Source organism: Suricata suricatta, chromosome 12 (assembly GCF_006229205.1).
Source record: "Suricata suricatta isolate VVHF042 chromosome 12, meerkat_22Aug2017_6uvM2_HiC, whole genome shotgun sequence".
Taxonomy (NCBI): domain Eukaryota; kingdom Metazoa; phylum Chordata; class Mammalia; order Carnivora; family Herpestidae; genus Suricata; species Suricata suricatta.
This window is the reverse complement of record NC_043711.1, coordinates 8,741,728-8,749,964: the sequence shown is the minus strand read 5'-3', so window position 1 is coordinate 8,749,964 and position 8,237 is coordinate 8,741,728.

Below are 8,237 nucleotides of genomic sequence, written 5' to 3'. Positions count from 1 at the left end.
GGGGGGGGGTGGTGTGCTGGCTGACCCTTGCAGCCAGGAGGACAAACGCACTCACACATACGTGCCTGAATTGGAAATGGGCAAACATTGCCCACCGCCAGCACCATACACATAGATACGGTAACCCCTGGCAAAGGGCACCGACATCGAAACCCCAAGAGGCCAGGGTTGTCTGAGTTTTCAACGTGGCGTCCACAGGCTGAGCACATGACCCTCAATCACTGTCTGATGATGATGGACCTACTCAAGAAACCCTGAAATCGCATGAGAACAGCACTAGTCCTCGGGGAAATGTGAGCCCCAAGCCACAGTGAGACACCATTTCATACCGACGGGACTGCGGTGGAATAAAAAAGACAAGTGTTGGCAAGGATGAGATCGGAATCCTCCTACGTTGCTGGTGGGGATGCAAAATGGTGCAGTTGCTATGGAAAAGTCTGGCAGCTCCTCAAACGATTAAACACGGAGTTACCATATGACCCTGCAATTCCATTCCTTAGGATGACACCCAAGAGAAACAAACACCCAGACCCACAGAAAAACCTGGACATGAACGTCCATGGCAGCCTTCGAGATAGCCATCAAAATGGAAACAACCCAAATGTCCATCAACTGGTGAGGGGATAAAGAAAATATGGCCCATACAATGGAATATTACTCAGCCATATAAAGGAACGAACACGGATACAAGGCTACGACATGGGTGAACCTTGAAAACGTCATGCTCGGGGCATCTGAGGGGCTCAGTCGGTTAAGCAGCCGGCTTCGGCTCAGGTCATGATGTCACAGTTTGTGAGTTTGAGTCCCGCGTTGGGCTCTGTGCAAACAGCTCAGAGCCCGGGGCCTGCTTCAGATTCTGTGTCTCCCTCTCTCTGCCCCTCCCCCGATCGCACTCGGTCTCTCAAAAATAAATAAATATTAAAAAATTAAAACACATAATGCTAAATGCAAGAAGGCAGACAAAAGACCTGTGGATTACGTGATTTTATGGATGGATGGATGGAGCCTTTCATTTACTTATTTAGTTAAAAGACTTGAGTCTCTACACCCAACGTGGGGCTCGAACCCACAAAACTGAGATCAAGAGTCTCGGGCTCCACGGACTGAGCCAGCCAGGCACTCTTACGTGATCCCGTGCATATAAAAATATCGAAAACAGACAAATCCAGGGCTGGCAAGGCAGGGTTGGGTGAGCAGAAGAACGCAGCCTTTCTTCTTGCAGTAATGTAAAAGGATCTAGAATTGTGGTGATGTGTGAACAGTGAACTCTGAATAGACAATTGATCTTTGAATGGACTTGGTGGGTCCATTTATACGCAGAACTTCTTCAATACAGTTCAGTACCATAAATGTCATTTTCTCTTATGATTTTTTTTTAAGTAATCGCTGCCCCTAAGTAGTGGGGCTCAGACTCCTGATCCCTGATATCATGAGTCGCATGCTCTGATGCTTCTGACAGAGCCAGCCAGGCCTCCCTCTCTCTTTGCACCTCCCAGACTCATGCTCTCCCTCTCTCTCAAAAATAAAATGTCAAAAAAAAAAAAAAAAAAACCAGTATAGAACACACATTAACGTACAAAGTACGTGTTAATTGACTGTTTAGATGATCAGGAAGCCTTTCAGTCAGCAGTCGGCTGTTACGATTTTGGGGAGTCAAAGGTCACGCATGGGCTTTCAACTTTGCATGCCCCCCAGCTCAACTGGTTGTTCAAGGGTCAACTGTGCTGAAAACCATGGGGATGTTCCCTGTAAATGAACTTGGTGGTATGTGCATCTCCGTAAAGCTGAGCAAAGAAGAAAGACTCCACAGGGCCGGTGTCTTCTGGGCAGAAGACACGAGAGACTTGCCAGATACTCCCAAGTGTTTCCAATTCTGACCCTGGGGATTGTATTGCGCTTGCTGACAAAAACAGGTAATATTTTAAAATACAGAAAATGTGTGAAATCAAAATCATATCATACACATCTAATTTGTGAAAATTAACCTCAAAGTGCTAGAGGGGTAGAAATGCCAATTTAAGGAACTGTGACCCTGCTCAGGGAGCCCCAGGCTCCTCTCAAATGGGAACTTCTGCATCACAGTGTGCTATCCCATCAGTGCGAATTCCAGCACATTCCAGCCCAGAACGGGTCGGGTGGGATGGGCATGTCCAGCACTCTGAGGTACTAAAGGGCTTTGAAGGACAAGGCAGCTTTACAATGGCACCCATGGTAAAAGGGAGTCCCCTGCAATTTTATGGAATATAGAAGGCAGTGGTCCTGAATGGGCTAGGTGGGTATAAGAGTCCAGCTGGTGAGCAGGATGAAAGTAGGCGTGCAAAGGCCCTGGGGCAGGCACCAACTAGAGCCCCCCGCTGTTGCCCCTCATTCTCAGATTAGCTCTCACGCACCTTTCATGTTTTTCACTCACTAGAGAGTCCATCCTGAGCCCCCTGGGCGGGCTGAGGACTAGGACACAGTGGAAACCTGGTAACACCAGGCACCAAGAGGACAACAGAAGCAGCCATGTGGCCATGGGGAAGACCTGGCTCTAGATCCACCTCGCTCCTGAGAGCAGGAGCTCCACATCTCTGCTTCTCCACGTGGAAGCAGACGCTGGTGGGGCCAACCCGACCATGCAAATCCAGTCTGTACCATGAGTGGACCCTGAGGGAGACATCGCAGGCCCCGCCCCTCCTAGCACCCGGGCTACCAAAGGGCTGGCAGCTGGTGACCTACAGGAGTTCTCTGAATCCTCTTAGCAAACCCACGGGGCTGACTTCATACTCCTGATTCTCAGACAGGAAAACTGAGGCCACGGAGGGAAAGTTAACAACGGTTTCAAGGTCACTACTGAGTAAACAGTAGGGACACAATTCAAATCGAGGTCTTTGTCGGCACTGAAACTTGTGGTTTCCCTTGGCTATGCCCTCCACTCCCTTGCCCGCATCAAAATCGCTGTCACCCCCAGGGAAAACAACTTAGGGCAGTCGGGGGGGATAGACACAGGGACTCCCCCATTACAAGGCAGCACATTCCTTCCAGGAGTTCAAACTCAGTGCCAGATGGGCAAGGAGCTGGCCCTGTGTGTGTGGATAGGAGAAACCGAGGCACCAAGTGGCGACAAAGGACAGAGCCCAGAGAGCCCACTCCAGGGGCCTGGTAGCCCCGACCCAATTTCCAAGAATACCCACTTCCCAGAATGAAGCCACTGAAGGTACTGGGGCCCAAGTGACCAGGCACCACGGGGTCAAGGGTGAGGCTAGCTCCCAATCCCTCAACACTAGACCCCCGAGTCTAGAAGGCTTGCTCCGTAAGGGGAAAGAGCACGGCAGGAGAGGCATGCAGTGGGATCAGAGCACCCCCCCAGCCCCAGCCCTGGGTTCGGTTGCCAGGCCCTCACCTCCGTGCCTCAGTTTGTTCACCTGCAGAACGGGGACTCATTCATGCAACCCACCCTGATAAGCTGCAAGACGCAAAGGACAACAGCCCTAAAGGAGACTGGCTGTTTCCACAGGTGGTTGCCTGGCGGGGAGACACAGGGAGTGACACAGTTGCGGGGGAGGGGGTGAGTGTGTCACTGAGGGACTGCCTCTGGGAACGAGTGAGGTGAAGACGGCGGACAGACAGCACCCACCGTCTCACTCAGGCAGGCAGGCGGGAGGTGTGGGCAGAAGATCCCCAGGAGGCCAGTGGCGGCTTGAGGGGAGCGCAGGGTCAGCTGGCAGAGCGGTGGGACAGGGGGGCCCTGGGCTGGGGACGGCAAGGGTTTCCTGGGAGCAGTGGGACGCTTGGAGCAAGGGAGAAGCATTCAAGCTGGGGTCCCCCGAGCCTTGTGAATCCCAGCTTTGGAGTCCCTGGGTGCGGGACTCCGCACCTTTGAGCAAAGGGCTCAATCAGTGAAGGCACAGGACCCCCCTCCACAGTGCAGGGGAGTGGGGTGGCAGGTCTTGAGCAGAGACCCTCCGTGGCCCTGCTGTCTCTGCAAGGGTAGGGGAAGGCCACGGCTTCTACACCAGCGGTCTGTCCCCACCAAGCACACAGCGCGGCTCTCCTGGCCCGGCCAGGCCTTCGTCCAAGCTGTGTGCCTCCCACTGCCCACATCCTCCTCCTCTGAGGTACCCCCTGGCTCTGAGAATTCTCCAGACTGGAGACGATGTCCTTCTTCTGCCCCATCTCCCCACCACCCACCCCGCGGCGCCCTAATGCTCACCTCTGAGAAAACTAGATCCCACTCAACGATGGACTCCCTAAGGGCGGAAACCCTCACATGGTGGCATATCAGCCCGCCCATCTTCTGGGGTCTCCAGATTCCCGTTGAAGGAAGGGACAGCCGCCAGCTCTGCGCAGGGCCGAAGGGACCTGCCCAGCATTGCTGGTGTCCGGGTGGCAAACACGAGCAGGTCTCCCAGTGAGATGCAAGGGCCCCGCACACACAGCACACCGTTTCCATGACCTCCCGTCACTCAACAAATATTTGCCAAGCGCCTGCCTGGGGGCACAAAGCAGCTGGAGCCCGGGCGACCATGACCAAGACAAGGCCTGCCTCCAGGACTCACGGTCCAACAGGGAACAGGCCATACATCCAGAGGTGCCGCGGGCCTCGAACATCAGAGCTGATATCTGGGGGTGCAGAGGTGCAGGGGGATGGGAGCACAGACCTCAACATACAGGAAGTCGTGCAGAGTCCTGAGAGAGAAGCAGGCACGGTCCTTCCCGGAAGTGAAGGTAAATGAAGGCCCAACCCTTGGGTAGTCTCTCTCCTCCCAGGGATCGAATCCAGACTGAGGACTCTGCGCTGAACCCAACTGTGCTCCCTCACCCCGATTCATGTGTTCAACTCCTACCCCCCCCAACACGTCTGTATTGGGAGGTACAGTCTTCAGGAGGTAATGAAGATGAAACAAGGGCCTGAGAGTGGGGCTCTGATGGGCGAGGCCTGGTCAGTCTCCTTAGAGAAGAGGAAGATCTCTCTCTCTGCAAGGGCGCACACCAAGGCCGCGTGGGCACACCTGACCTTGGCCTTCCAGCCTCCAGAAGTCTGTTGTTGCAGCCACCCTGTCTCTGGCAAGGTGACTCAAGTCAGGCTTGAAGTAGCATCCATTTATCTACGGCTCCCCCCCAGAGCCCGTCCTGGGCTTCCTGTGGGTGCCAGACATGCCTGTGTCCCAGCCACCAACTCGACGTGCCACAACCAGACCCCCCCAACCCCCACCCCAAGTCTGCTGGCCAAAGCTCTCACCAGCTCCGGCCTTCCTCGCTCAGGTCAACACCCTCTGATTCGGCCCAAACTCTTTCAAAACCAGTTTTCACCACCTGCCCTTGGGACTTCCTAGAATGCTGTCCCCAAGATGGCCACAGCTTGTCACACCTGCCCAGTCACTTATCACGAACTTCCAAAGACGGAACCTCTCCCAACCCCAATTTCTTCGCTTCTCCAGCTTGACTTTTCCTCCTTGGTGCTTCTTGCCATGTAGCCTGCTAGACGTGTCCTTGGCTTTGTGTCAGTCCCACCAGGACAAGGTGCCTGCCTATCTGGTCCATACTGCGGGGCTCGCTGGCCCTTAGGACCACACAGGTACACAGTGGGTGCTCACTAGTTGTTTGTGGAATGAAAAATTACTTCTGTTACTTCCAACCTAACTCCCCTTTTTTGTTCCACGTGAATGTGACCAAACCAGAGCGGGAGTCCCCATGATCAGCGTGGAGGGTGCCATGCAGGCAGGTGCCCCGCTCTGGGCTCAGCGGGACTGAATTTTGGATTCCCACAACTGCCTGATTGTGCTGGGGGCGGCAGGCTCAAACTGCCAAGAGCCTGGGTGGCAGGGCAATTCCCGGGAGCGGAAACGGGCAGGGATTTGGTAAGGGAGCTCCGAATGCCCCAGGCAGTGGGAGCTGGGGGTACAGATGCGCGCCATCATCCATCACGGGACAGACCGTCTTTCCAGGGAACCTGCGAGCTGCCCAATGACGTGTAAGCCAACCCGGAGTGAAAGGCCCAGAGCCCTTCAAGCAGCTCAGAGTAAGGTGGGGGTGGGGTGGGGTGGGGTGGGGATACACCTCCAGGGGAGCAGCCTCCCTGGGGGCCGCTGAGGCAAACATTTGCAAATGAAGAACAATGTGTTACCAGACCTAAAGGATCCCTACAGCTGGCATTAAAAAAATATACATAACTATCATTACTTTAGTAATCCTTACACCCAACATGGGGCTTGAACTCAACCCCAAGATTAAGAGTCACAGGCTCTTCTGACTGAGCCAGCCAGGCACCCCCGCTACTGTTGGTATTTTTAAAGTGCTTGTAGGTGCCCCCCCACCAATAGCTGCCATTATATCCACGGCGGGTGACAGAATCGTGTCCTACCTACAGCACACAGGCAGTGCAGGGCAAGGGCTCTACTTGTAGCCAGTTTCTGAGGAAGAAACTACTCTTCCTGCCATTTTCTGGGTCAGGAGAGCAAGGCACAGGATGGGGCCCAGGATGGCGCCCAGGCCCTCTGGCTCCTGTCCCAGAACCAGAGGCAGCAGCTGCTGGGGCTTCCTCACCGCGCCGGCCCGTGCCAAGCTCATGCCCTACATGGTCCCCTCGTTCCCCAAGGCACACAGCCACTGTGACTAGACCCATTCTATGGATGGGAAAACAGGCTCAGAGGCAAGAGCAAAGGAGAGGGGCAGCAGCGCTACCCCCCACCCCAAGCCCACCTTTCGGAGTTACACCCTAATCTTCGTGTGCCTTCAGACTTGAAGGACACAGCGAGTGTCACATGCTAAGGCCCTGAGGTGGTGCTGGTGCAGCTAAAGCAGGAGGCCGGCAGGGCTGGAGGGCAGGTAGTTCCTGGGATGGGGCTTGTTGAAAGGGGCTTGGAAGGCCACGCAGGACCCTGGCAGGGCTCAGGAATCCGAATCTTATTTTACACAAAGTGCAAAGCTTCCTGCTTAGCACCGTGTCTCCCTCCCTTCCTCTCCACCGCCAGAAAACGTTGCCCGGTAGCAGAGTGGACCGCCTGGGAAGCCATCAGTCTTCCCAACTCCAAAACGGGCTGATAGCAGCAGCCCCTCACACGGCCATTTCGAGGATTGAACCAGCAAGCAGCGCGGGCAGGTTGGTGCTTAGCCTGCAACTGGGACCCAGTTAACACCAGTCGTTGTGACCAGTCCCCCCTGCTGTCCCTCCCCCTAGGTCCCTTGCAGGGCTGTAAAGTCTCTGACAGCAGTGGACACAGACTACAGCCCAGAACCTCATGCCGTTTCATGATACATCGAGCGGTCCTTGAAGGACCCTCTCCAAGTGCCTTCCTAGCATCAAACACCCCAGACACCAACCTCTGCGCTCCTCCTTGTGGTAACAACGCAGCGAGGAGGCCCTGACTTGGCCCTGTGGCCACCGGGACCGGGTCACTGTTTGCGGGGGACGGAAGTGGGGGCACCCTGAATGTCACAAATGTCAAGTAGCATCCCAGACCTCTACGCTCACTAGAGGCCAGCCTGAGCAGTGACGAGCAAAGAGGTCTCCAGACACCTCCGGAGTACCCCTTAAGAGGGGGCGGGACCATTCCTCGTGGAGAACCACTGCCACTCGGGTGCACCTGTTTGTCCCCATGCATCGGAGGAGGCCCCAGGACGTGCCGAGGTCACCTTTGCCCAGGGTCTCATGCAATCAGACTCTCCAGTAGACCACGGTTGCTCACCTTGACCCACCCTCCACCTAGTTCCAGGAAGAGTCACAGTCCTCACAGAGGCCCTTGGGTCTCAAAGGTCACTGACCCCTTCACCAAAGGCGAGACGGGGCACAACCTCTAAGAGCCACCAGAGCAGACCCACTTCACCACGTCTGCAGCTCACAGGGACCCCCGCCCCAGGGAGACGGAGGGCTGACATGCTCCACTGAGGGGCCCGAGCAACCCTGCTAGGCGAGACAAGCACTGAGGGCCTGGGGAAGGAGGAAAGCGATTGCGGGCGGGGGGGGGGGGGTGATGAGGAGCAGGGAGGACCCCAAGAGGGAGTACAGGCTGTTCAAGCACCGCCGCCTCGTCCTCGAGCCCAGGGGGCTCATTGTCGCCCCAAACACAGGCTCCCTGCTCCATCGACTTGCTTTGGCACCGACGCTGAGGAACGCTGAGGAACTCCGAGCCGACCTGGCTGGATCGACCACCCCCCAACCATCTTCAAACCCGTGCCTGCAGGGCGAGCCCAAGGACAGATCCTGCCAGAAGGAAAGAAACTCAGCTGTCCTCACAGCTTTGCTCGCTGGGGCTCCC